At 43.4% G+C, this 26,035-nt stretch overlaps 1 long non-coding RNA gene across 2 annotated transcripts; it reads right to left on the bottom strand.

The window, feature by feature from the left end:
• Positions 1–26,034, bottom strand: LOC137675954 (uncharacterized). 2 transcript variants are annotated; one of them, XR_011050030.1, is made up of 3 exons: positions 25,710–26,034; positions 5,794–5,984; positions 1–206 (listed from the first exon to the last, which is right to left on the bottom strand). It is a non-coding gene; the product is annotated as an uncharacterized lncRNA (long non-coding RNA). The 2 variants fall into 2 exon arrangements; XR_011050029.1 differs by lacking the exon at positions 25,710–26,034 and adding an exon at positions 25,192–25,450.
• Position 26,035: the final 1 nt, after the last annotated feature.

Below are 26,035 nucleotides of genomic sequence, written 5' to 3'. Positions count from 1 at the left end.
AGTTCTTTATTTCCACTTAAGTAGTCCACAGTGTTCAGCTACTTACTGTAGCCTTCAGTTTATTTCAATCAGCGGTGTTACTTAAATTGGAAGGAGTAAAATGCTGTATGTCCAAGAGAGAAATGAACCAGCACTCAGCTGTAATAGAGGCATCAGTCTCAACATGTTCTTCAGGACAGAATCCAGCAGTCACTGAGCTGTTCCACCTGCAGAAACAAGAATAACTTTACTGCCCAAGAACCAGAGTATCTGCAAGAGTGCCTTATCCAAAACACTTCTAAACAATGATCTCTGAGAAAACTGGGCTTAAGCTTTGAGAAACAGCTTTTCATAAAAGGTTTCAGACTCAAGCATAGACCATTTTGATGTGCTTTTTTAGAGTTACTAGAGTCAGTGTCACAAAGACAAAGGAACTGATCGTGTGTCCCTAGTAAAATGAAAATCCCCTTGAATTTGATGTTAAGTCTTGCGTAGGTGAAGACTCCAGGATGTGGCCTACTGGTTCTTCATACTCCATATTACTCTGTGTCAGCCGTCTCAACCGGGCCATGCAGAAAGGGTCCTGAGGCTGAGGGGACAGTCCAAACCCTCTTTTTCCAAAAGAAGCCATGTGAGGAATTGGCCACATGATAGGTGTGTTGCACATATCATCGCACTCTTCAGGACACTGTTTAAGTGACTGTGTAAGGAAACGCTCAAGACTGCTTTCAGCTATATGCTATAGGCAAATCACCTAAAGGTAAGACCACTGAACAGGATCAGAATTTGGTAATTTTTTACTCACAAAAGGTGTATATCGACAAGATTAAAATCAAGCATGGTTAAGAAAAAGCTGATGCAAAACCCGTAGTATGAATCTGCTGGTATTTGGGAAAGACGCATTTAGTCACTATGTTTGGCCTCTAAAATCTTAATGAAGTGTGCTAATGCAAAATCAGGATGCGCACACAGATTCTGCAATCGTTAACGGTGCTTAATTTACATAGACTGATTTATGGGAGTTTCACTGATTTGAAAGATGAGGACATCTGCCATTTGATTTGATGGCTGCATGCAACTATAATGCCTCAGAACTGGGACTCAAGCAAAGAAAAACTGTGTGGAAATGTGACCCTGGAGAGAAAGGGGACACTGCAAACGTGGCATCTTACTCTTCAGCCAGTCTTAATCACAGGTTTTTCAGTTGTATTGCCACCACAATGGAGACCTGTGGTTTCTACTGTATTTTGCCAGTTTTACCCACTCCGTTGGTACGACAGAGCTGAAAAAGAGCTGAACTCCTCAGAAAGTCCACCAAGAGAGCTAGATGCTCCAATTCCATTATGATGCACTAAACTTTAATAGCTTAACACCTGCCCTCTTTGAAAATCTAATCATAAACGCTACATAAAATTCCCAATGCAGAATCTATCTTTCATACTGACAAAGATGCACAAATGAGGGAGACACCCACCCTGTGAATTTCCTAGAAAAGCAGTTATTGGCAGACTTTCAAAACTGTTTTCATGCACAAACATAAAACTGATAGAAAGAGAAACTGATGAATTTCATACGTCCTTTTTTAGAAGCCTGAGTTTAGAGTCTGAGTTAAGTGACTGGATAGCTAAAAATATAAACGAGATGGCAGTCACAATCACGTGCAGTTCCAGAATGAGGAAATAGGATTGCTTAGACTGTTTTCACTACAGTTTCTCTTGCTGATGCTGTAGCTCACTTATAATCCTTCTGGATCTGGAATAAATTCAGGATATCCAAAGGCTGATGAGGCTTAGGCTGCTTGCCTCTCTGTTAACAACTACTTTACTCCTTTGAGTCCATCGTACAGGGAACACCTCAGAGAGACAGACCTTCTTTCAAGGACATCATTGGTTTCATTCTTCGAAGCTCCCTAGTAAAAACACCTCAAGTTAATTCATTGCTTATCTTCAGGAAAACTGATAAAAGTATCTAGTCCAAAGTAAACCTTTCACTTGTTTCCAAAAGAATTGAACCAGTTCAGGGCAACAGACACTGTCCTCTGTCCCTTGTGGCCTTCTCAGGCGCCGGATGCCTCATTATTAAACCTTATTTTAGCAAGACAAGGCCAGAAGAACTGCCAGAAGACATTCACTGGACCTCTGTCGCCACCTAAAGGTTGTGACGAAAACAGTCTCCGATAGAACAGCTACACTGAATACAACGGGATTACAAACTTTTTATCATCAGAGAAGTGTTTTCTCTACTTAGGTAAGTAGCAATCAACATTCTAAAGGACGGCTGAGAGTCAGAGGACAGAAGACAACCTAGGAACCCATTCCTACATGTTTCTCGTATGCTGCAGGGTCAATTCTCAGTCTCAAAGTCATTCCTGCATAACCTCCACCAAAGTAGACATAACTACACAGAGTATTAGTGTACTTAGGACGACAGCAGAAAATGGATTTCCTCGTTAGAAAATATCAGTGCTGGTGGGGAAAAAAATACTGTTCGATTTCATCAAGGATTTTGCTCTTCAGTGTTTGAGGTCAGATAGAGTAGGAAGACAGGACAACAGCAGCTGCTATGACGCTCACGAATAGATAAACCATTGCTTCTTCTGGCTGTCTTTTACGTGTAGCACTTTCTAATAATAGACTCATAGGTTTTATTGCTCTCCTTCCTCTGTTTCATAGTTGAGAGTGAAAATAAACTCTTATATTCTTAAGGGAATTGGTGTACAACGTTGCTTGGGGAAAAACCAGGACTTCCAGTTGAGAGTGGAAGCTAGGTTTCTATGACAGTAAGCACTGTGTATTACAGAAAATGCTTTCATGATGCTGTGCCTGAAGTATTGGTTGTGCAGTTTTCCACCTCCTCTCATTCTCAAATTCTTGCTAAAAAAGTTTATGACTGGATATTGAATTTTCCCATTGCTGTATTGTACATATAAATAGATTAGCAAATGCCATTTCAGGTGCTGAAACAAACAGTGGCCAATCACGCTACAGGCAAATTTCGTGGTAATATCAGATAAATACCCATAAATTTAGTGGGAAATATCGTGCAAGGGCTTGGAGTTTGGTGATGTAAATTTCCCCAGTTGAAGCATCTGACCCTATCCCTGTAAACACTTTTAACTAATTAGGGAGCTGTGAGCCACATGCCTCTATACAGCAACTGCTAGATGTGTTAAATAACGTAGTTTGTAGAAACAGAAAATGACATGAAATGCTAATGAGATTTCTGCGTCTTGCACTGGACTAGCAACACTGATTGATTCATCCTCGTTCATACATTCCCCTTCTTTCTGCAAGGGTGGTTCCTTCAGGCTAGTGCAAGGCTAACTGACACTTGTGATGTTTGTGTAACTCCAAACCATAAACAGATGCTGCCAATTAGCTAAACAATGGGAAATCACCTCAGTGAAATGCAGGGCCTTATCATGGAAGCCTGGCTCATACAAGGTCTCTTACCACCTAACTTCTACAAGGTTATTAATCATTCCAGTCTTCTTGTTCAGGCTGTTTTGCAACCCAAAAAGTTAGAGAGTAAGAGCATGAATTCTGTCACTTGTGCCATCTGAGGTGGGCAACTCCCACTCATAGTCTGTATGGAATGGGGAGGGGGGTTCTTCTGGCCTCTGTTCTGCGGCACTGCATAGCAACAGAGCATTCCCGGACTTGGCCAGCCTCGTCAGGCAGATATCTGGATACCAATAAATAAACAGGTATATGTATGGACCAAGGATAGAGTGGCACTCTTCTCCTCCCCTCCTCTCTTCTCCTGCTAGCTGCCCCTCCCCAAAGCAAAGGATCCACAGGCCAAACGCAGTGCTCCCACCCCACCAGCCCTGCCCCTCCTGCACAAACTGCAGGGTCTAGACCTTTGAAAGGATGCAAGGCAGACAAGTCCGCCAGGCATCTCAAAGCACAGTTAGTGTTGCTGCCATAATCTCCATGCAGTCTGGCCATATATGCTGTGTAAGACTTTCGCTGCCATGGGAACCAGCACCAACGTAAAAACAGGAAAGAAACAAAGACACAGGGTAAGACTGACCTGCAGTACCTTTCTGCTGGGAGGTTAAGATTCTGCAGCCTAAATACAGGCAGCTTTTCTGGCATTTTAGACATGAAAGTGCACCCAAACTCCCATGCAAAGCAGGGACATATGAGGGGAGACTGATAGACGGCTCCTGTTCTCCTGAGGCGGCAGCAGCAGCCCCCACAGGGCATCCCAAACAGTGTCAGGCTCCTGTGCTTAGCACCTGAATCCCTCGACGGGTTTCCTGCCTGTTCTGCCATTACCTTAATTTAATATCCAGCTGAGGTGAAAATAAAGCATTTCCCTCTGGTTCAGCAATTTATTTTTAAGGTGGACTTAATGCCTCTCTTAACCACCTCACAGGAGTACCATGTGGTTTAATCAAAGCATCAGAAAGCCCAAGCAAAAAGTAAACATCAAGACCTAAGGTAAAAACAGGAGGGGCTGGACCAGGTGACCTCCAGAGGCCCCTTCCAACCTCAACCACTGGGGGCTTGTTTGTGTGGCCTGCCTAGAATTTGAACTTTCTGCGCAGTTGCTGTTTTCTTCTCTTGGGGAATGAGAGGAATTTTAGATCAGACCCACTTCATCTGAGTCATAATGAGGATCAGTGACAGGTGCTGAACGGGAAGGGACAGAATACGGTTGCAGAAAGTCAGCAACAGTATTATATCTGTCTATTAAGCAAGACCTGCTACAGTGAAAAGCTCGCTCTCACTCAGTAACATTTCTAGGGGATGGATACCTAATCTGAACCTTTGATCAGAGAAACTGGTGTAAGCTTGCATTCCACAGCATAACACTGCACATTGATCTCCAAAGGTCCTGCAAGGAAACAGCAAAAGAGAGTTGCCCTACTTAAATGAGAAGGAAGCGACTCTGTGTAGAATTGGGAGTCTGCCTCCCCAAAGTTGAAAGCCAGTTGTGTCTAGGATTTCACTGCTCAGAGTGACTGTCTGACTTGAGAGCTGGGCCTGAACGACAGCACAGGATAGATGCTGCACGTTCTCCAACCGAAAGCTAGGGAATGCCCCTCCAAACACTGAGAATGGTTGCTCATGCTCCTCAGAAACTAATCTTAACCCCGTATGCTTATCCCACAAAAAATTCCTGACCTAAACGAGCATTCATGAATGGAGCACATGGTGTTCTTCCTACACAAATTGAAGGGGAGGGTCATCCAGTTCAAGCAGAAGGACACAGGCGGCTGCATGCTAGAGAGAAAGGCAACAGAATCTCAGTTCCTCTCCAGGTAAGGATCATGAGCACACACTGTGCAGTTCAGAAGCAATAAATGTGAAACCAAGGGAAGGGAATACAGCCATTGTATTTCTCTGCCTGAGGCATCATTCAACTGTGGAACTCTCCAGCAGACTGCAGAAAATTATTTCATGATAATGAAAGCGTATCAGAAAGAGAAATAAAGAATTTGCATGGAACATAAATCTCACATTTCAGGGCATAAAGCCAACTATCAATTGACAGGGGTGACAAAAAATTTCTTCGGGGTATTTCTTCAAGCAATTGTATTCTACGTGGGTATTCACGTCCCCTTCTGAAGTGTCTAGTCCTAGCCACTGAAGGAGACTTGCTAGGTGAACCATGGCTTTTCTATACATACGTATGAAGAAAGCATTTCCTGAAGAGCTGTCACAATTTTTCTGCTGGAGTTTATCTGAGAATCGTAAGATCAATTTGCCCAAGAAGTCAAAAAGTGAATCTTTCTGGTCATTCAGCTTGTGTTCTCACAGCACAAAGTCACTCAGGCAACTGGTTTGATTAAGAATTAGTAACCTGGTTTCAAAAGCAGAGGGACTCCCAACAGGACTTGCTGACTTGAGGTGTTGGGAGGTAGCAGATGAAGCTGCACGGTGGAAAGCCGAATCCCTCTGACTGCGAAGATAATGCAAGTAACTCACAGGTCCATCTGTTCCAAGAGATGAATCATGTTCAGAAGTAGCCTGTTCAGATGGTTTCTTGATCATCTGGGGAATAAGGAAGCAAATTTCCATAAGTAGAATTGACACATGACATAATAAAAGAAAGCGACTGGGGAAAGAAAGGAAGGGAGAAGTTGTCACCCACTTTAAGGAAAGGAAGAATAAGGGGGATATTAGAGGTAAGCTGAAAATTCATAATGCTAAATGTAAACCAGGTATGCAGACCCACTGTGAGGCACATGAAATGGAAGCCCTTAAAGCTATGGCTCATAACTAACAAGAATTCTTCATGCTGGTGCGTGGCTGACAAAAGCTAATCACACTCATTATTTTAGCCAGATACTATCTCATTTGTAAAAGGCTAGGACACTACAGGAAGCACAAGCAAGCTGCTCCTGTCTTTACGTACAAAAGCCTACTCTGCTGCATTAGGCTAATGAGCATCCCTCCCAACTAGTTGTGTGGGCCCTTGACACGTGAGGGAATCAGGAAAAATGTGCCACACGGAAGCGTCCTGAGAGAGGCTTTTACAAAACCTACATTTTCACCCTCATTTGCAAGGTGGGAGTTCAAGTGGAATGTGACTAAACAATAAAAAAGAAACAGAGTAGCAGCCTACTCCGTGATGAAAGTAGTTTGGTTCAGCGAAGAGTGGGGAGATATTGAAAGGCTGTTTGATCTCGTCTTTGATATCAGATGTGATTAGTAGCATGCCTGATAGTTGAGAGAACAACAACAGCATTAATGGATAGGGCCTAAAACTGTGTCTCCATAACTACTTTTGCAAACCTGCTGTTCATCAGACACATACCTTATGCCTTTCAAGGATCCTTTACTCAGAGGAGGACAAAGAAAATGGCTGAAGGCAAACTCTAGTGTCTAGAGCAGGTGATGAGATGTGCTATGGTTCACTTCAAAATTAATCTGGCTCCTCTGATAATACTGACTGCAGGTTAGTACGGGCGTTCTTCATCTCACGTGACATTGGCCGCATGAAAGGTTGGCATCCAGTTTTGACTAGTCGTCCATTTTAGATAATCAATGAAGAGAGGTAAGAACTGCTAGTGTATGATACACCCCAGTTGCCTTAGTGGATGATTGTGTGAAAGAACAAATCACCACCTTTCCACCCCTTATGGAAAGAGCTGAGATGTTTAGCTCAGATTAGATGTCAAACCTTTTTCTGGCTGTAATTACCTTTGATGATTGCTACTTCACTGTTGTCCATTCTATGTTCTTTCTGATGTTCCTGCAGATGCCAGTTCAATTATTAATGAACAGGCATTAAAAACAGATGAAATATTTGGCTCTACCAGTCCCTTGCTACAAAGGCTAGAGTCTGACTGAACCTAGATGATAGTCCTTGAATAGCAGGGAGCGACATTAGGAAATGGACTGAAGCTGTGTCAGGGGATTTTCAGAGTGGTCATTAGGAAAAGGTTCTTCTCTGAGAGCATGGTCAGTCACTGGAACAGGCTCCCCAGGGAAGCAGTCATGGCACCAAGCCTGTCAGAGTTCAAGGAGTGTCTGGATGGTGCTCTTAGTCATATGGTTTAGTTCTAGGTAGTCCTGCAAGGAGTTGGACTTGAGGATCCATATAGGTCCCTTCCAACTTGAGAGATTCTGTGATTTTATGATTCTGTGATTCTTTTTTAACATGTTTTGCAGTAAGATGGCAAAGAGTATGAAGACAAAACTCAGGTCAGCAAGATTAGGAGTCTGTTTCTGTTGCTAAACATTGCACAGATGTTTTAATAAGGTCATGGGATGCTACACTTCTGGTTAATTCACAACAGGAAGAATTGGTTGTGAATGTGAAGTTCAGGGGCAGCCTTGGCTTCAGTAACCATGAGACATTGAAGTTCAGGACCCTGAGAGGCAACACCAACTCAAAAACCAGGAACATAACCCTGGATTTCAGGAGAGCAGACTTTGGCCTCTTCAGGAATCTGCTTTAAAAAATCCCATGGAATATGGTCCAGGAAAGAAGAGGGTTTCATGAGAGCTAGGTGATATTCAAGGATCACTTCTTCCAAGATCAAGAAAGCTCCATCCAAACATGTAGGAAACCAAAGGCAGCAGGAGACTGGCATGAGTGATAAGGAGCTCGTAACTGAACTCAGACATAAAAAGGAAGTGCATAAGGAGTGAAAGCTGGGACAGGTGACCCAGGAGGAGTTTAGAGTTACTGTGTGATCTTGCAGTGATAACACCGGGAAAGCTGAGGCCGACCTGGAGTTGAACCTTGCAACATTTCTGGATGTGAAGGGGAACAAGAAAGGTACAGGTTAGAAAAGCACACAGTGAGGTGGATTTAAAATAGCCTGAACAGCCAGGCCCAGAGGGTTAAGATCACTGGCTTAGAGGCAAGTCATTAGTGGTGTATCCCAAGGTTCAATACTGGGGCCAATACTGTTTAACATTTTCACGAATGACCCAGAATGCATCCTCAGTGAGTACACAGACAGTACAAAACTGGGAGGAGCAGCTGATCTATAAGATGGTTGTACTGCCATTCAGAGGGACTTGGACAGACAAAGGGATGTCTGAGAGAAATCTCATGAAGGTTAACAAGGATGAATGCAAAGTCTTGTATCTGAGGAGGAATAACCCCAGGCACCAGTACGTGCTGTGGACTGACTGGCTAGAGATCAGCTCTCCAGAGAAGGACCTTAGGGTCCTGGTGAACAAGAAGCTGACCATAAGCCAGAAATGCAACGTCATGGCAAAGGCAGCCAACAGCCTTCTGGGCTGCATTAGGAGGGGCATTGCAAGCATGTGGAAGAAGGTGGTCTTCCCTCTCTATGCAGCACTGGTAAAGCCATAGCTGGAGTACTGTGTTCAGTTCTGAGTTTCCCAGTACAAGAAAGAGATGGACTTACTAGATCAAGTCCAGCAAAGGGCCACAAAGATGATTAGGGGACCAGAGCATCTTTCCTATGAGGAAAGGCTGAAAGAGCTGGGACTGTTTAGCCTGGAAAAGAGAAGGCTCAGGGGGTATCTTACTCATATGTATAAATACCTGATGGGTGGGAATGAAGACTACAGAGTCAGGCTCTTCACAGTGGTGCCCAGAGACAAGACAAGAGGCAATGGGCACAAATTAAAAAACATTAAATTCCATCTGAACACAAGAAAGCACTGTTGTATGGTGAGGCTGGTCAAACACACTGCTGAGGAGGTGGAGGCTGAGGAGTCTCCATCCACAGAGATATTCAATACCCAACTGGACATGGTGCTGGGCAACATGTTCTAGTCCGCTCTGCTTGAGAAGGGGGGTTGGATTGGATGGCGTCATGAGGTCTCTTTCAGCTAAAACAATTCTGTGATTCTGAGATTGTATTGTTGCCTATGACTATCTAATGCGAGGATGTAGAGAAGATTGAGCCAGGCTCTTTTCAGAGGTACCCATAGGAAGGACAAGAACAAATGGTGTAAGTTCCAATTAGATACACGGTCAACTTTTTGTACCATGAGGGTCAGCCCAGAGAGGCTATGAAATCTCTGTCCTTGAAAATATTCAAAACATATTAAGGCACAAGGCCTTAAGCAGCTTGATCTGCTGCTTTAAGTGGGGTTTGGACTAGCTGGCCTCCAGAGGTCCATCTCACAGAATCACAGAACGGTTAGGGTTGGAAGGGACCTCTGGAGATCATCTAGTCCAAACCCCTGCCAAAGCAGGTTCCCCTAGAACATGTTGCACAGGGTTGCGTCCAGGCGGGTTTTGAATATCTCCAGAGAAGGAGACTCCACAACCTCCCTGGGCAGCCTGTTCCAGTGCTCTACCACCCTCAAAGTAAAGAAGTTCCTCCTCATATTCAGATGGAACTTCCCGTGTTTCAGTTTGTGCCCATTGCCCCTTGTCCTGTCACTGGGCACCACTGAGAAGAGTCTGGTCCCCTCCTCTTAACACCCGCCCCTAAGGTATGTGTAAGTATTGATAAGATCCCCTCTCAGTCTTCTCTTCTCCAGGCTAAACAGACCTATCTCCCTCAGCCTCTCCTCGTAAGAGACGTGCTCCAGTCCTCTAATCATCTTTGTAGCCCTTCGCTGGACTCTCTCCAGTAGTTCCTTGTCTTTCTTGAACTGGGGGGCCCAGAACTGGACACAGTAATCCAGGTGTGGCCTCACTATGGCAGTGCAGAGGGGAAGGATAACTTCCCTTGACCTGCTGGCCCCACTCTTCCTAATGCACCCCAGGATACCATTGGCCTTCCTGGCCACAAGGGCACATTGTTGACTCCTGGTGAACTTGTCCACCAGAACTCAGAGGTATTTCTCTGCAGACCTGCTTTCTAACAGGTCAACCCCCAGCCTGTACTGGTATATGGGGTTATTCCTCCCTAGGTGCAGGACCGCACACTTGCCTTTGTTGAACTTCATGAGGTTCCTCTCTGCCCAGCTCTCCAGCCTGTCCAGGTCTCGCTGAATGGCAGCATGGCCTTCTGGTGTATCAGCCACTCCTCCCAGTTTTGTGTCATCAGCAAACTTCCTGAGTGTACACTTCATCCAGATCACTGATGAATAAGTTAAACAGGACTGGACCCAGTACTGACCCCTGGTGAACACCAGTAGCTAAAGGCCTCCAACAAGACTCAGCACCGCTGATCAAAACCCTCTGAGCTCTGCCATTCAGCCAGTTCTCAATCCACTTCACTGTCCACTCATCTAACTTCCTGAGCTTTCTTATGAGGATGTTGTGGTAGACAGTGGCAAAAGTCCTGCTGAAGTCAAGGTAGACAACATCCACTGCTCTCCCCTCATCTACCCAGCTAGTCATGTCCTTGTAGAAGGCCATCAAATTGGTCAAGCATGATTTCCCCATGGTGAACCCATGTTGACTACTCCTGATAACCTTTTTTTTCCTCCACATCTCAAGCTGAATCATTTCATGATTCTCATGCAAAGCTGGATTTAAAGAATATAACTTTTCACAGATTAACATATTTGTGGAAACACTTAAAGTACACATGACAAACATAGGGCTGGTAAAATATGCACTCTGCAATAGGACTGTGGAATACAAGACCAGGACCAGGACCTAGGCAAATCTAAGTTACTCTAGACAGCTATCGCTTTAGCCTGAAAGTACTGATCACCTGAGAAACACTGTTTCCTTCTCTCTAAATCAGGCAAATAGTCAGAAGAACACTGTCCTAGTGATTGTTAGTGCTTTGAAGAATTCATATGGAAGACACCACTGGCTAAACACAAAGGTTTATTGATGAAACCCCAGAAACACTTTCCACTAACTTCAGTGACTAACAAAAGACTTTGATGGATCTAAGTAGAACCATGGGGACTCTCAATCACTGACCTATCATCAGGTACCTCAGTTTACTGGGCTATCAATAAGTACAACCAGTCCCAGAGATTTCAGAACTCTCTCAAAAATATGAAATTAACTGTCCATGTATTTCTTACCAAGTACTGAAATGTACAGATTGGCTTATGTCCAAAAGAAAAGGGGAGGGTTAAAATGTATTATATTTTTATAGTACTTAAAAGTGGTTTTGAATTCTTTGTTTGTAATATCTTTTCATTTCCTAAATGTTGTTAACTGACTGAACTGATTTCCACCAGCTGTCAGTGAGTTTGACAGGACAATTACATATTAAGCAAAAAATATTTCTGTTTATATTTTCAAATTTGTTGCTAAATTTCTTCAGTTTCCTGTTGATCTAGTAGTTTAAGACAGGATAGACAAAAATGCTGAAATTAATACTAACAAAAATTCACCTTCTTAATGCAGTACAGCAATTCTAGGACTTACATGTCTGACTACAAATGGTGGCCTGTTCTCATTTTCTGATTTGCACTCAGCAGACCCCAGGCTCAGTCTTGATGGCTGCTGCTGATTTTCTCCGCAGAGTTCACAGAAGTGATCTCTAGTGTTTAGAGGAGTTTGTGATTTTCAGGACCTTGTATGCCTTCTATAGCTTTTATCTGTTTTCACTGATGTCTTGCATTGTGTTAGTGATCAGCTCCTTCATTTTGGTGATACAAATGCAGATGCAGGACTTTTTGATTCCTTGTTCTGTTTTGGTCCTGGCAGAGAAATTCACTGTTGTACAACTACCTAAGTAAAAACAGGTACAAGCTATTGCAATTGCCTGTAAAGAAGACTAAGCTGTAAACAGAAATTAGTCCAGTAGGAATTAACCATATGATAGCAGAATTTGTATCTTTATATGTACAAAATGGAAGAAGCTGTGATTCTGTGTTTGAATGTGGCAAAGTCAAAAACAAAGAGAAGTCAGTATGGGCTCATATATCCTATCACCTTCCACATTATCTCAGTTCTATAACCTCTCATCTAGGGCTCAATCCTGAAATATTGTTCCCTGGCTGTCACAGAGAAGGATGAAGTACTTCAGAAAAGCACTTGCGAGAGTAGAAAATTCGTAACTTTGGTTAAAATCTTGAAATCCTGACTTCTGTGGGAGCTTATTCAAGTAAGCCTTATAAGTATCTCAGGTCAAGAGACAATTTATGTGGACCAAATTCAGCAGCTGTTACTCAAACAAAAGTACTTTATCTGCTGTGAGTGTTTTGTTCCAGCAGGGAGGGCAGAATTTTGTCCCCGCAGGATATTATCTAATAAATAACCTATTAGACACATAGCCACTAAACAAAGCACAGAAAGCACTGCTAGAACTTTCTCAGAGGAGGACTAACTGGTTGCAATTCAGTCTGGATCAGACGGTGCCATGACGAAAAGGAGAAGCATGAATTTACTAAGCAAAAGCATGCAAAGAGAAACATTTGTAAAAGCTAGATATAAACTACTGTCAGCAAAGGACAGGACGCAGTGAAATGCCATCAAATCAAGAGATCATTATCTGTTCAAATCTTAACTTCAATAGAAAGCAATGCAAGGATTATTTGTTTGTTTTGGCTTTCGCCCGAACGAATTGCTTAATAATTAGGAAATGAAAGCATCTGGGATAGCAGATAAGAAAATGAGAAATGGATGGCTTTGGTTCAGTCACTCAGATTTGCTGTTGTTACAACAAAATCTAGGACCCCTCGTTCTTGTGGAGAACTCTGGTTTTGGTGCTATTCCCTTAAAAATAATGGTTAAGGGGAAAGAATTAAAAACATAATTACTGCATATACATCCCCTTATAATCAGAACACTTCAAGTTCTTCATTGCAACTGCAGAATCAAAAGTGACTAAAAGAAGCACTGCAGCTAAAAAAGACTTGTGGCACTCACCAGCAAAGAACAGTTATAAAACAGTTTTTCTATGAAAAGCAGTAATTTTATTTTAGTCTGCTCTCTTAATAGGTATAATCTGTGCAAGAAGGGAAACATGATGCACAAGGCCAGCAAGATCAAAACACGTGCTTAAGGAACTAGCACTGCCCCAGAGCATTTCCTCATAAAGCCAATATTGTGAAGAAAGGTGAGTAGGATCCTTTGAACTACAGAGAAGATATACAGCTCTTTACTGTTTAATTAGCAGCTCCATTTGCACACTAGTCCTCCTGGTGGATCAGGGTGGCCCAAAGGACGGTTTCCAAAATGGTGTGAAAAAGGAATTTCAGTTTGCCTTTCAAGGCAGGTAATGGCATGGTGAATACTGTAAAAGACACTAATGATCTTTAACTAAAAGAAAATTAAAATTTTTTTAAAAAATCTGTTCACCTGCCTTCAACTCTGAATACTGCCTTTCTAGCAGTTCCTCTTTCTTCTACAAGAATGACAGAGAAATCACAGTACAGTGCCTTCAAACTAGATTTGCCCCTACCTTTATGCAAAGAGGGGGAGAAAACAGAAGCAGCAGTGATAAAGAAGCAAAGAAATGAGCTCTCTATCTGATGGGAAAGAAGGCAATGACATATTTGTAAAGGAATAGGTGATTTGTGGGCAACATCTGACTGGCCCAGATCCAGCCAGAGAAATGAGGTGATGCTGTCATTTCTTTGGCTGGATCTGAGCTAGTCTGAGGGCACCCCATATCACTTGTTCCTTTACCAATATGTCATTACTTTCTTTGCCTTGAGCTAGTTCTCAAGGACCAAGTTAAAGAATCATACAATGTAACATTTGGTTAACCAGAGCACATATTTCTAAATTTCTGTTCTAAATGTATAGAAAGTATTCTTGTATTAGGCAGAACTTTCTAATAGTTAGGTTTTCTTGTCTAGTATTTTCTATACCTGCAATTTATGCACAAAACCCCAGCTTTCCATGTGAAATAATGCCATTCCTAGTTTGTAGAGTAATTACAAGAACTTTCTGAATGAATCAATGCAAAATTGAGTCTGCAGGAAGGATAATCCTCTCTGTTCAAAGCTATTCTAAGCTGCAATGGACTTAGATTAATAAAATTCAAGTCAATTTTATTGCTTCTTTTGCATAATCCAATCCATAATGCGGTGTGAGGGATGAAAACGTAATCATTTTAGGCTGCTATTGCTGCTTTAGGAAACAATGAACTCTAGCAAGAACAGGAACTGGAAGGATTTACAAAGATATAAAAATGAAAGACCCCCAAGAGATGAGTGAGAACAGGCAGAGCGAAAAAACAAGGCCTGTATATGAGAGAAAGAAAACGGACAGAATGCTGGCATCCTCAAAGACAATTGGTACAAAGTAACTTGAAAACCTTTTAAGCGCCTGGCCCTTTTGACATAATCTGTGGATGGAAGTACATAACTGAACATAAAATTTTGGTATTAGGGCTTCTAACCTGTCTATGCAGAGAGATTATTCTTACTGTCTGTGACTAGCAGATTTAATTGCTAGGATAGCACATACCCAGTACATTCTCTGAGGCACTTCCATATTCAAAAGAGCACATGAGCACACCCCTCTGCTCAAGAGGGCCAAAGGGACAATCAAACTCCAGTCCTCACAAAGTTGCTACTAAGTCGCTGAATTCCTTCCTTCTTCAGACATGTATGATAAGTAACAGTTTCAGGCAACTTACAGGGAAATGAGGAGTTTTCATCAGTAATTCTCTCTCCACACCCAGATATGCAGGAGTCAGCTTGCACTCTGGGAACAGAAAGTGTCATGTATTCTCTTAATAAAATGCAAGGTCATCCCCTGCTGAAAGAACAAAAAAACACCCACAGAAAAATAGCTGTCAAGGTTGTTACATGGTATTTTCATTAAGAGCTGTGCAATGAAAACTCAGTAAATTATGAATGTCCTTGACAGAATGCTGCCCCTCTCATGCATAAAGATGCTATCAGTAATAGGTGGTGGTTGGGACATTAATGGGCCTAGGAAGACTGGTACAGGAATGGCACATGCTCAGCATGATTTAGAATTATTTGACTCGGAAATTTTTAAGACAGCAGTTCCTTTTTAGTATACTGTCCTCCTCTGTGTCAGGGAACCTTTCAGTTCACATTGTTAACGGCCACAGAAAACAAAACCACAGAAAAACAGCAAACCCAAACCAATTGGTTCTGTATTTGTATACAAGAAAGAATTCAGCAACATCAGGTTTTTGTTTGCTTGACAGAGAGCAACTGCTCCAGAAAATGGCTTATTCACTTTATCTCCAGTGCTCCGACTATGCTGCACGTGATTACTTTGTCTTCTGAACATGAAAAGAAGAGGGAAAAAGGGAGGGAAGTCATTAACACTTTTATTAGTTTTGAAAGATTTGGCTTAGCAGAGCTGTACTGGAGTTTGATGCTGTCATTAACTTTCCAAATGTCACAACTGCCCCGAAATATTTTGGGGATGGAGTTGACTACAAGGCTTGAAGGCAGACTACCTAGTTACAGTGTAGAGAATGTCCAAAGCTGTGACACAGGATGTATACAGATGATGTATAACACATGTTTTACAAAGTATGTATAATGCATGTGTTTATACACAACATGCTAAATCTTGGTCCAGTTGATTGCTCAGTGCTTTCAGTATGACCAGGAGTCACCTCACTGGGCAAACAACTAATTATTCTAATCAGCGGCCTGCAGGAATAAAATAAAAAAGGTTGATATGAGATTACAACATTCCAATGTTTGTTCAGCAAATGTCTCATCATAAAATGTTGTTGAAAGACAGTCACCTTTACTTTTGAAATGTATTCCCTCCAGAGAGCCAGCATGTAGTAAACAAACCACATAATTTGGCCATCCAACCACACAGCATGAGATCAGTGTCCTACTAACTGGGGGTGTAAGTATCCACACATTACAAGCGAAAGTACGTGCAGATCCCTCAGGGACAAGGCACAACACTCGGCAAGTAAAAGCTTTGGCTTTAGTGAAAGTGTGGTGTTACCATGGTGGGAACCTCAGCACACCAACTCAAATCAAATGGGGACCTGATGCAGTGGAACCCTGCTCGGGAGTGAAGCTCAAAGGAAAGCACCACAGAGGTGTATAATAAAACTTGCGCTGATAAACATATCATACATATGCAATAATCCTGTTTTGCTCACTAGCAAACTCGCTGATGTAACGCAGGTGCTGTTGTCTGTCCCCCTCTGTCTGGGGATGGGGGAGGAGCTGATGGAAAGCTTATGGGTCAGGATTAAAGGGAGGGCAGGGACAGGTGACATTATAGTGGGCATCTGCTACAGGCCACCTGACCAGGATGGCCAAGCGGATGAGGCCCTCCACAGACAGATAGACGTAGCCTCACATTCACAGGCCCTGGTTCTCATGGGGGACTTCAACCACCCTGACATCTGTTGGAAGGACAACACAGCTGGGCACAAGCAATCCAGGAGGTTCCTGGAATTCGTGGATGACAACTTCCTTCTCCAAGTGGTAGAGGAGCCGACGAGGAGAGGTGCCATGCCAGACCTTGTTCTCACCAACAAGGAGGGGCTGGTAGGGAATGTGAAGCTCAAGGGCAGCCTTGGCTACTGCAACCATGAATGGTGGAGTTCAAGATCCATAGGGCAGCAAGGAGGGCGCGCAGCCAGCTCACCACCCTGGATTTCAGAAGAGCAGACTTTGACCTCTTCAGGGACCTGCTTGGGAAAGTCCCTTGGGATAAAGCCCTGGAGGGAAGAGGGGCCGAAAAAAGCTGGTTAGTATTCAAGGACCACCTCCTCCAGGCTCAGGAGCAATGCATCCTGACAAAGAGGAAGGCAGGCAAAAACGCCAGGAGGCCTGCATGGATGAACAAGGAGCTTCTGGACAAACTCAGGCACAAAAAGGAAGCCTACAGAGGGTGGAAGCAAGGGCAGGTAGCCTGGAAAGAATACAGAGAAATTGTCCGAGAAGCCAGGGACCAGGTTAGGAAAGCTAAAGCCCTCGTAGAATTAAATCTGGCCAGGGATGTCAAGGGCAACAAGAAATGCTTCTATAGGTATGTCAGTGATAAAAGGAGGACTAGGGAAAATGTGGGCCCTCTCCAGAAGGAAACGGAAGACCTGGTTACCCAAGATATGGAGAAGGCTGAAGTACCCAATGACTTTTTTGCCTCAGTCTTCACCGGCAAGATCTCTAGCCCCACCACCCAAGTCGCAGAAGGCAGAGGCAGGGACTGGAAGGATGAAGAACCACCCACTGTAGGAGAAGATCAGGTTCGAGACCATCTAAGGAACCTGAAGGTGCACAAGTCCATGGGACCTGATAAGGTGCATCCGTGGGTCCTGAGGGAACGGGCGGATGAAGTTGCTAAGCCACTATCCATCATTTTTGAGAAGTCATGGTAGTCCAGTGAAGTCCCCACTGACTGGAAAAGGGGAAACATAACACCCATTTTTCAAAAGGAAAAAAAGGAAGACCTGGGGAACTACAGGCCAGTCAGTCTCTCCTCTGTGCCTGGCAAGCTCATGGAGCAGATCCTCCTGGAAACTATCCTAAGGCACATGGAAAATAAGGAGGTGACTGGTGACAGCCAACATGGCTTCACTAAGGGCAAATCGTGCCTGACAAATTTAGTGCCCTTCTACAACAGGGTTACAGCATTGGTGGATAAGGGAAGAGCGACTGATGTCATCTACCTGGACTTGTGCAAAGCATTTGACACTGTCCTGCACAACATCCTTGTCTCTAAATTGGAGAGACATGAACTTGATGGATGGACCACCGGATGGATAAGGAATTGGCTGGATGGTCACACTCAAAAGACTTGTGGTCAACAGCTTGATGTCCAAGTGGAGACCAGTGACGAGTGGCGTTCCTCAGGGGTCGGTATTGCGACCGGTCCTGTTTAACATCTTTGTCAGCAGCATGGACAGTGGGGTTGAGTGCGCCCTCAGCAAGTTTGCCGACGACACCAAGCTGTGCGATGTGGTCGACAGGCTGGAGGGAAGGGATGCCATCCAGAGGGACCTTGACAAGCTTGAGAGCTGGCCCTGTGCAAACCACATGAAGTTCAACAAGTCCAAGTGCAAGGTCCTGCATGCGGGTCGGGGCAATCCCAAGCACAAATACAGGCTGGGCGGAGAACGGATTGAGAGCAGCCCTGAGGAGAAGGACTTGGGGGTGATGGTTGACGAAAAGCTCAACATGAGCCGGCAGTGCGTGCTTGCAGCCCAGAAGGCCAACCATATCCTGGGCTGCACCAAAAGCAGCGTGGCCAGCAGGTTGAGGGAGGTGATTCTGTCCTTTTACTCCACTCTCGTGAGACCCCACCTGGAGTACTGCGTTCAGCTCTGCGGCCCCCAATATAAGAAGGACATGGAGCTGTTGGAGTGAGTCCGGAGGAGAGCCAAGAAGATGATGAGAGGGCTGGAGCACCTCTCCTATGAAGACAGGCTGAGAGAGTTGGGACTGTTCAGCCTGGAGAAGGCTCTGGGGAGACCTCATAGCAGCCTTCCAGTACCTGAAGGAGGCCTACAGAAAAGCGGGAGAGGGACTTTTTACAAGGGCAAGTAGTGACAGGATGAGGGGGAATGGTTTTAAACTGAAAGAGGGTAGATTTAGATTAGATATTAGGAAGAAATTCTTTACTGTGAGGGTAGTGAGACACTGGAACAGGTTGCCCAGAGATGTCATGGATGCCCCCTCCCTGGCAGTGTTCAAGGCCAGGTTGGATGAGGCTTTGAGCAACCTGGTCTAGAGGAAATGTGTCCCTGCCTGTGGCAGGGGGGTTGGAACTAGATGATCTTTAAGGTCCCTTCCAACCCAAACCACTCTATGATTCTATGATTCTATGAATTCTGAGATCGGCAGCTGGCCATCATGTTGGCACCTGTGCAAAGGTGGCTGTAGATGAGGGAAGAAGTGAACTGTCCTGGGTTACAGTCACAATGAGATAAAACGTGTTTGGGACTCTGCATATTTGGATGGGACTACCCCAGGTTACTGTAACAAGGTAAGACGTGGTTGTGACTCTACAGACTCATACGGGAAGAAGCAAATTATCTCAGGTTACCATGACAACGAGACAAGATGTGTTTGGGACTCTACATACTCAGATGGGGAGAAGAACTATCCTGGGTTACCACAACAGTCTTCTCACAGTCTACACCACACTTGCCTCTAGTTCTTCTTTTCCTTCAGAAACCTATTAACTGTGTCCTGAGTGAACAGAGGAGGTCAGCACTGCTCTGTACAGGTAGCACAGCCAGAGACAGAACATACTTTCAGCACAGCTCCCACCACAGGAGGCCAGCTATAAGGTACACTGTCAAGTACCCAGTTTACAAATTACAGCAACGGTTTTGACTTCCTGAGATGAGACGCTAAGCTGTCCACAACGGATACTATGCTATAAAAGCCGTTACTGCCTTCTCTTGGATGGGCTCTGTGTCTTTACAGGGGCAAAGATACATGCTCACTTCTAATCAGACTGAAAACAAACACTGCAATTTGGTGATTTCTAGACAAAACAATGGCAAAAGGAAGAAAATTTTCAGAAAAAGTTAATAATGAGAGTAACACTTTTGATCCTATTCAAAGTTTCATCTTTTCTAGTCACATTGCTTGTAAGGACTGTCTTTTTAACGGATACCAGCTTTACCATCATGAGGAAAAACACTTTTGTGAGCTTTTGACACTACAAAAAGAAAGCAAATAGTTAGTTTTGCCACATGAGGTCTGGCTTCTGATGTAGTAAGGACATAGGCAGGCACTGGTTCCTCTCGTGAGGAATATACTTAGTTTTTCTGAATAACTTTTTAATGTAGAAAGTTGAAAGAGGACAACATATCCCACTGTACAAAAAGTTAGCAAAATCTCTAAGCTGCACATTTGTGCAGAGCCAAAAAAAAAGGGAGGGGGGAAACCTGAAGTTTGAGTCATGAGAGACATGTAAGTACTATACAGAAAAAAGAACAGGTGTTCTACAGGGCCCCAATATGCTGAGGAGACTATTAAATCCTTTAGCACTTTTAAAAACTTTTTCATCCTTTTTAGAACTACCACTGAACAGTCTTTTCTGTCCTAACACGCACAGAGAAAATCTGCTATGCCCAGGGGACAAACAAGCATTATATACTACGCCTAGCTACATGACAGCATGATACCCACAAAGCTTGCATGAAACTAATCATGTGAGATGAGCATTCTCTGGACTAACACAGAACACACTTTTTTTGGGCCTTGTTTAGGCTTTTGTGTAGAGATAATAACAAATTCTCTCATTTGAGTCTTTGCATCTCCTTTTTCCAATATCACTGAATGTTTTTGCACCTGGTATGACATCACAAATAACCCTTTATTATATCAGCAACCCTAAAAAGCAAATAAGAAAGGGAAAGACTAATATCTGAAGCAAAGCATTTTGAAAAATAAATAGAAAATGTACAAGCAATATTTATTACACAGGGACCATAAAGTATATTTTGAATTTGCATTAATAGAACAATAACCAATTTTGACAAATTGCCTGCAGTTTTAGAATATACACAAATGCTCCATAAACAGTGACCTTAACAACAGCACTCATCTGCCACCCAGTGTTCATTTGCCTTTTTCCCATCTTATAAAAACACAATAAGAAGGCTATAGAAGACCAATAGTACTATCTGCCAAGATAAACTCTACATTATTATTGGTGTTCTATTTGAGTGTTACTAGTAAACTAGACTCCTATTAGAAATAAGAAAATCAGGGTAAAGAAACTAAAGCAACATGACTAATGCTAACAAATTATTCAAAGAGTCTAGTCAGAAGAGGGATTTTTTTTCTCCTGAAGTGTGTACCCACGAATATACGGGAAGTGATGGAGCAGAAGGAAATAGCGTTGGAGGAGGTCCTGAAATTTATGAGGGAGAGAAAGCTGGGGGGGGCATGGCATAAAAATAATACCCACTAATATCCTTTCCCGTCTCAAGTTAACTAGCATGTGGAAAAATATTTATGCCTATTACCTGAAGACACAAGCTGAATTAATTCAAACTTTGTTAATTACTTGGAAGATGAAAAATAAATTATAGTAGTGTGGCTGAATAATTAAAATAGATTTACTGTTTACTCCTAGGACACTAATCAAAAACTAACCTTACAGGAAGGGATGGAGGAAGGACAGCAAAAGAAACAGAAGAGCAGACAAAAGATAGAGGAGAAAGGATACAGATGTAGAGCTAGTCCATGATGATTTACAATATTCTACTTTGGTTCCTGGAGTATTTATTCTAATATTATTAATATTAGAATAGAAACACACAGGAAAGAAATATCAGTACAAGGTAACTCTCCGTGGTTGACACCTGATGGATTTATAGGACAATGGGACAGTCAGTGGCTTCTGGCTTGACCTTCTGTTGACTGTACGGGAGGGGCTTGCTCAAGAAGGACAAAAACTTGAGACCCAGCAAGGACAAATGAATGCTAACTGAATTAAAGCTAAGGGATGAAAACTTTTTAAATTAATACAACACCTGCTCCTGTAGGTATGACTGAAAAAGTGTGGCCAAAGGTTACTTGCAATGGTGAAACAGACAGTAGACAGACCATTGTTATAAATAATTTTTTTCTCTCCCCCCACCTCCCTACAAACAATAAATAAGATTTTGGCTTTTAAAAGACTGCCTAGTCATTAAATTCACGACTTGTTACAGACTTGAAAATTAAATAACTGCTGATGGAAAAAAAAAAAAAAGTAGACCTGTCATGTTAGCCTAGCATTACACCAGGAGTCAGAATACAGCCTGGCCTAAGAATGGAAAAATCATGCAGTTTACTCGAGTGGAGGTAGTAGAGGCTGACACTCAAATGGCTCAATTCAGAGGAACACTTAAAGGGAACAATGCATACCAGCTCACATACTTTAGAAAGACACTTGGGCAAGCAGACAGACAGACTATGTGAATACATGGCCCTACTTCATCATTTTTAGTTATTCAACTATTCAAGCATTTTAAAAATCATACTTCCTTTCAAGTGTTTCAGTTACTGCAGCAGGATATACGGCACTTTCAAACACCTTCAGGAAAACAGTAAGAAGTAAACAAATTCATTGTAACAACTAATTTAACAATCTAGCATTCATAGGAACAATTTAATACCTATTCAGTATAATTCCCCTATTCTTTTTCAAGCTGCCAACTATGCAAAACCAAACTTAACTAACAGTATACATCTATGCTTGTGTACTTTTAAGATGTCACTTACATTTTTAAAGTTATGTGATACTTTGGAAAAAATGGTTTAAAGCTGAAATCACATATTCATCCATGTCTGCATCAACTTCAGAACAGTCTGTACTTTGTAGGAAAAATTATCATGTTTACAGTACCATAACTGCAATTCTATGAACTGTAAAACAGCAGAACCACAAGTACAATTAGGAAATTTATGCTTGGAAAACACTTGAATTCTTGGCCAATCCTATAGGACACATCCCAGAAGAAAAAAATCAAAAGCCCTAACTGCAACCACCTTACAGCACAAGTAGTCTTCCACAGCGATTATACACAAATGAGAAGGTGTGAGGAAGTTTTCCTGTATATTTCCATGTATTATGTAAAGATTGTGTAAATATCTTATAAAAATAAAATTAATTAAGGTATAATCTATGAAATGTCTTTTAAGAAACAAATTCAAATGCATTTGCCTGTATTTACCTCTTGTTTATTTTACTGCAATGAATTATGTCTTATTCAAACACACTCTTCTCATGCTGTGAAGTGAAATTCTGACCTCTTTGAAGTAAATGGGAATTTTACCACTGATTTTATTTGGGTATTCATGCTGGATGTTCTACCTATTTAAAGAAGCTGCCCTCAGCTGCATCTCACTTATTTTGTCAATATTTGCTGCTTTTTTGTTTCTTTCAAATGTGCCAAGATCCTTCTTCAAATGGTATCAGTGTTTTCAGACAATATTTTAGCAGTAGTCTTTTTTCAAGAAGGCTGTGCAAAGTTATGTTTTCCCTTAGAAAATGTGTTGCTTCGTGCTGGTTAACACCTGCTAATGGAAGTCACTGGCACAAAAACACATTACTGTGAGGTAAGACAAAAGATGAACTTATCTAACAACATCTATTTCATGATAATTACTTTGACGCTCCTCTTATGAATAGGTATATGTATGAGAAACTACTCTGCTATAGAAGTGGATTATATTACCCACCTTTGGTCTGAACATGGCTATGTGCTTTCACTGCAGGGAGACTGAAGAAGAGTCAGGTGTTAGAGCTATGTTCGCCCTGAGACAGGGTGAAGGATGTATTAACTATGTAGCTTTTCACTTGTGTTAATAATAACCACAGGTGGAAAGGGAAAGTAATCATGTCCTTCAAGGAAAGGCCTCTTGTGAGCCAGGCCCAAAGAATTTTAGAGAAACAGAAAGGCAGAGAGAATGGTTTGAAAAAGAATGGGGAAGAGCCTGAAAGAAATAGAAAAGAAAGATACTGTTCCTCTAAACTTCGGCTATTCCTGTTTTACAATGGCTTCAGCATGGTTTTGCTGGTCAACAGACATAGCCATTCTGTCTTACACCACTTTTTTAAAAACAGTTTTCAAACACAAAATACAATTCACCAGAACCATAACCAATGAGCATACAATAGAGTACAGGAAAAACACACTGAAGTCTCCTGTTTTCACTAGTTCCACATGTTAGTGTGGCATGTAAAATCGCAGCAAAACCATTTGTCTATCATTTATTTGGATCTTCATTTACATCGTCTGCTGTAATGACAAAAACTTCGAATAGATGACAGCCATATTAGAATTGAGGTATCATATTGCTTCCAGAACAATCATATCTGAAACAGAATAAATTCTACTACCCTCATATACACTGCTGCCATTACTGCCATCAGGTAAGAACTGTCCGTGTGAGGATGACCTCTCATAACCACTGCTGTCGAAGCTCCAGACCATAAAATCTTAAAATGTTAAAATCTATTTCATTCCAGAAATGGGCCTAATAGTTCATCTTATTATGTTGAAATACGTGTGAAACAAGAATAACCTATCAGTTGTAAAGAAAAATAAGATGATGCATTAATTACAGCTTGTACACGGCTTGAGACATTAGACCTTCTAGCCCAAGGCATCTAACAAGTGCTTCTCATGAAACAAAGGAGGGAAAACAGGAGGAAGGCATTCTGCCTCTTTGTGTTGACCCAAGATGCACACACTGAGAAAAACGTCATGTTTCTCAGCCAGAAACACACCACGACATGTAACCTTAGGAAAGAAACAAATATGTTCACAGGAGACTCCTTAGTCCAGTCTTAGACACACGCACCAGTCCAAGTCTGCAGGACCCTATTGCAGAAGGGACTCAGCAGGCCGTTGGCTTTGTTACTGCGTGCTCAAAAGGGTGCCAGATTTGTCAATGGGAGTTTTCCCATTTTGTACTTTGGACTTTTCTATTTTATCATCTCATGTTACAGGGACAGATTTCGTAGACCTTAGCATTACACACAACAGAAACATTTGATACCTACAAGGATAATAATGAGTGAAAACCAACATTTTTTTCTTACATCTGATGAGAAGACCTGTTATGAGCAATCCCCTTCATTAAATAAACACCATACAGCAAGAAAAAAATCCTCATTTAATCTAACCTTTTCTTTGCACACTCCTTCTAGCAGACTTTATGCCTGCAACCCCAAAGAACCAGTCAGTGCCTCCTGTTTGGAGGAAGAGCTAAATAACCCATGGATGAGAAACCACGGCTACAAGGAGGGCAGGTTTTAATCTTCACAGGGGTATTATCACTGCAAAGCTACAACCTCACTTTGAGTTAACTTCCATTCCCGGATGAGAACCAAGCTGTGAAAAAACAAACAGCTCCCCCAGGAGCTCTTAGAACCGAAGGTGCGTTCGCAGATAGAACTATTCACACACAGTATATGTATATACATATGGACACATACGCATATACACAGTATATACACGGGTGCACAATCTGTTCGTACATGTGTACTTGCGTTGTATGGTACGACACCTCAGGGTCGCGCAATAACCACGCTGAGAAGTTTCTACCTCCTTGCGTCCACACCGCCCTGCCGTACTGGCTGTCTGGGGCGCCCCGCCGCTCCTCCCTGCCCGACGCCCCGGACACCCCGCCCTGCCCGCGGCCTCACCGCGTGGAACTGCCGCTCGATGACCACCCTCAGCGGCACCCAGGCCGCGCGGCCGGGGCGGGCGGCGCCGGGACGCCGGCACGGCACGGCACGGCACGGCACGGCACGGCACGGCACGGCACGGCACGGCACGGCACGGCACGGCCTGACCTGCGTTGCCACGGCGACCGCGGGGCCCCAAAGGCCGCGGCGCGCGCCCCGCCCCCTCGGGCGGCGGCGCAGCCAGTGGCCGCGCGCCCGGCGGGGCCGCTTACGGCGACGCCTGGCAGCGCTGGGCGCGCGCCGGCTCTTGCGCCTGCACTCGCGGGCGCGTCTTTATTTTTTTTTTTAAATACATATATAACACATACACACACATGTAATTTGCCAGCGTCGTGCAGTAGCCGTCAGGGAGGTGGCCGGCTCTCCGCCGGTACGGAAGAGGCCCGACACACGGTACTTCGAGCAGGGACACGCGGGAGCGCCTCGGCGTCGTAACTGCCGGCGGCCGGGCCCACGGGGGGCTGCGGCGCTTCCCCGCTGCGGCGGGCGCGGCGGCGGTCCTCCCGCGGAGCAGGGGCAGACGCAGGGGCAGGGGCAGGGGCTGTAACTGGGGGCTTCACGGCTGGCGCAGGCCCCGCCCGACGGCCCGCTGAGACTGGCGGAAGTGGTGCGCTGCCTCACTTCCGGTGAAGTG

This window comes from Nyctibius grandis, chromosome Z (assembly GCF_013368605.1).
Source record: "Nyctibius grandis isolate bNycGra1 chromosome Z, bNycGra1.pri, whole genome shotgun sequence".
Classification (NCBI taxonomy): Eukaryota; Metazoa; Chordata; class Aves; order Nyctibiiformes; family Nyctibiidae; genus Nyctibius; species Nyctibius grandis.
The sequence above is the reverse complement of the archived record's forward strand: the minus strand, read 5'-3'. Positions and strand labels throughout refer to the sequence as shown.